The sequence below is a fragment of the Mastomys coucha genome, unplaced genomic scaffold (assembly GCF_008632895.1).
Source record: "Mastomys coucha isolate ucsf_1 unplaced genomic scaffold, UCSF_Mcou_1 pScaffold22, whole genome shotgun sequence".
Classification (NCBI taxonomy): Eukaryota; Metazoa; Chordata; class Mammalia; order Rodentia; family Muridae; genus Mastomys; species Mastomys coucha.
The window spans coordinates 225,336,206-225,340,094 of NW_022196905.1; the positions used below are offsets into that span (position 1 = coordinate 225,336,206).

At 39.1% G+C, this 3,889-nt stretch overlaps 1 long non-coding RNA gene across 2 annotated transcripts in view; it reads right to left on the minus strand.

Moving 5' to 3' along the window:
- LOC116067837 overlaps window positions 1-3,889 on the minus strand; it is a 71,339-nt gene that overhangs the window by 63,227 nt on the left and 4,223 nt on the right. For both annotated transcript variants that reach the window (XR_004109318.1, XR_004109319.1), the window contains exon 2: window positions 2,377-2,447. This is a non-coding gene — a long non-coding RNA (uncharacterized LOC116067837). The remainder of the gene's footprint in view (window positions 1-2,376; window positions 2,448-3,889) is intronic.

The following is a 3,889-nucleotide window of genomic DNA, read 5'->3' on the forward strand; positions in this document are numbered from 1 at the left end:
CCTGGCTATCCTGGAACTCACTCTGTAGACCAGGCTGACCTCGAACTCAGAAATCTGCCTGCCTCTGCATGGGCCACCACTGCCTGGCTTCATGGTTCTCTTTTGAGAATTGAATGTTGTGTCTTGGTGAGGATCTCTTTATATTTGATATTTGACATTCTCTCTCCATGGATCTCTATATTTAATGGATCCCCCATCACTTGTCTAAATAACCTTTGTATTTTCTACTTTCTTTGGATGCCATGGTATAACTTTTGGTTCACTTGATTGGCTTCCTATAACATCTGTTAAGTTCTTTTAAATTTGTTTTCATTTTTTTTCTGTTCTGAGTAAGTTCAGAAAAATCCATCTTCAAAGCCATTAATCCCTATGCTGGATAGGATATGTTCCTGAAGCTAAATATGGAACTTTTAATTTGAGTTATTTTATTCTTTACTTCTAGGATTATAAATTTGGTTCTTCTTAACGATTTATATCCCTTTGTTGAGCTTCTCTTATGTTCATGTTCTGTTCTCTCATTTCGCTTAGTTGTTTGTGTGCTCCAGTACTCCTTTGAGATTTTAAAAAGACAATTATTTTGTATTGTTTGTAGGAAGCTCATAAATTTCTTTCTGGTGTCAGTTACTAGTGTTTTGTGTTTATTTCACTCATTCAATAGTGATGTTTTCTTGGCGTATGTGTGCGCATCCCCACGTGCCTGTGCGTAAGCACAAGCATACATGTGCCTTGAGGTTATCTGGTATAAGCAGATGGTAAACTTGGTTTCTGAGTCTACAAGGGGATAACCAGGTATTTGGGCCCATCAGGGCAGGTCTGGAGCTTGTGTCTGTGGGCCTGGGCTTAGAGTCTAGGACTGTGAATGGGGTGTAGTTGATGCTGTGATCTGGAGGATTGGCCTGGAGCCTAAGGCTGGAGGTTCTGGCTTGAACCTGAGCAGGTCTGGTGTTGAGCTTTGTGGCTAAGCTGAGTACTTGCTCTGCCTTCATCTTCCTCCTGTGATTATTTCCTTCTACGATGCTCTGCCCTGGCAGAGAGTGGGCAGGGTGGGTATGTGTAACTCTCCTTTCATCCTCTTCTGTTCATCTTTCCTTGTTTCTGTACTGCACCAGGTGCTCTATCTAAACTCTCTTTGAGGTTCTATAGCTGTTTTGAATGTTTGGATGGTCATTTCGATGGATGTTTCTGCAATGATACAGGAGCCAGAAGCTGCTATCATCCCGGTGACGGCATCTCAGTTACAGTAAATTTGTATCATATACAATAGCACTGTGCAGTGATATTGGTCATATAGTAAAATCACAGAAATACACATCTACAGATAGATAGCCTCTAAAGCCAGGCAGCATTTACTTCTAAGTGGAAATGAGAGTGGGATTTTGTTTTTCAGCCATGTTGTATGTACAGAGCCCTGTTAAATTGTTTTTACCCTTTTAACCAGCATCAAGTAGTTGATCATCATCACACTTGCAGAAGGACCTCAGCAAATAAAAATGTATTTATCAAGAAAAGAAAACACAGAACTGTACAAAGCAAGTAGGAGAACACCGGTGGAGACAAGAGCAAATCAGAGAAAGAATAAAAAACTAAATACCAGGAACTTGAGAGGCTGTGGAACAATTACTGGCCAAGGGAAAAATATTAAACAAAACAGAAGAGTGAGCAGTATTTATGCCTTTGAAAATGTACACAGAATAGATATCACAGAAATAGACTCCAAGTCAAGTGGAGAAAGCTGAATACATATAACCATTAGAGACCAAAATACATTGTAGAGGATCTACTCGCTTAAATGTTTTTGTAGTTCAATTTGTATTTACAAGTTAATTTTGTGCAGTTTCAAGGAATATCTGGCTCCATTTCTTTGGTAATAAGATGAAAATCTACCCTTGTTTTGTTTTGGTTCATCCCAGAACAGAGTCAAGACTTTACAGGCAGAAAATGAATAGAAACTTCACCATGAGCTATACGTTTAATGTTTATTTAGAAATTATAAACACATTATTGGCAATGCAACTGGAATTAAGAAATAAGTAAGTTTCAAAGCAAATTATCACCAAGTAGACCTTATTTCATGAATTTAATGAAGATTTAAAATTAGAAAATCTTTAACTTAATCTAGCACAGTGGCAGAGTAAATGGGAAAATTTTTTATGAAGGTCTCAAAAGGTATAGCAAAAGCATTTAATAAAAACTCAATAGCTAGTGCTACAGAATTATGATGAATCTTCTGAGTCCTGAACCCAAAGTGATGGTATTTATTCATCGAGCTTTGGGGAGGTAATTAGAGTTGGAAAAAATCATGAAAGTGGATCCTTATGTTAGGATTAGTGACTTTATGAGCCCCTCCTCTCATATGAATGAATATAAAGAACTCACAAGCCAGGAGGAGAGCGAGCATCCGGGGTGAAATTGTATGATGCCTTGATCCGGGGCTTCCAGATCTGAAACTTTGAGAAAATTAATTTCTATTATTTGAGATGCCTACTGTATGGTCTTTTGTTGTTGGTGTTGTTATAGCAACCCAAACACGACAAATATACTCATTTATAATAATAATTGTAATAAATCTGCATGTAAACCTTACACCACAAATCCTTTTATTTGGTTGAAGTCTGAGGCAAAAGTATTACTATGAATTTGATGTTAGCCTGGACTACATAGTGAGTTCCAGGCCAGCCTGGGCAAAGGAGTAAAGTCTATTCTCAGGAAAAAAAAATAGTATTAAATAAGGAAGACAAAAAAATCCCCCAAATGCTAGCATCCGCTAAAAGACTCCTGTAGCTAGAACTGACAGTAAAAGCTCTAGAAACACTAGGCAGCAATATTCTCACAACTCAGAAATCCCATCATTTACTACATAGAAAATCAGCCACACCAAGATTAAGATTACTATAGTAATAGGCAAATCCCACAAATATTGGTAGCTCTAACCAACAAACATGCGAAAATTAATTCTATTTCTAAGTACAATATATAATTAATTAGGTGATGTCGATATTTAAGATAAGCCACTAGCTGGATGTGGTGATACATGCCTACAATCCCAGCATTTTGAAAGCCTGAGGCAGGGGGATTAGATTTCGGAGCAGCCTGTACAACAGTGTGAGATTCTCTCTTTTTGTTCCCCTGTGTGGTGGTTTAAATATCCTTGGCCCATGGGAAGTGGCATGGCGGGGAGGTGTGGCCTTGTTGGAGGAAGTGTGTCACTGTGGGGTGGGCTTTGGAGACTTCCTTCTATGCTCAGGTTCCACCCAGTGCAGAGAGCTTCCTCCTGGCTGCCTCCAGAGTGAGAGTCTACTTCTGGATGCCTTTGGATCAAGATGTAGAAATCTCGGCCCCTCCTGCACCATGTCTGTCTGGATGCTGCCATGCTTCCTGCTCTGATGATAATGGACTGAACCTCTGAACCTGTGAGCCAGCCCCAATTAAATGTTGACCTTTATAAGAGTTGCCTTGGTCATGATGTCTCTTCACAGCAATGGAAATCCTAACTCATTAAATATTGGACTAGGTTGGCCTCAGACTCGTGACCACAGGCACTCCTTTGTGCGTACGAAATTTTGATAGCTACACCTGGTTGTCTAATCAACCCTGTATCTGTATTGAATTCCCTTATAACCCTCTACATTCAGTTCTCTGCCCTGGAGCCCAACCTCTCCCAGTCCTGGTATGTGCCTCTCTAGCTTTTCCTGCTATTTCAGGTAGAATAAGAGTTTTCAGGTTTTGCTGTTTGATTTCTTTAATCTTGACTACATACTTTGAATTATGTTAGTACTACACAACACACACACACACACACACACACACACAAATACACACACACTCGTGTCACTATTTTCTGTCTTTTTTTAAAAAAACTTATTTTTTTAATCTTTTTATATAGTCTAGT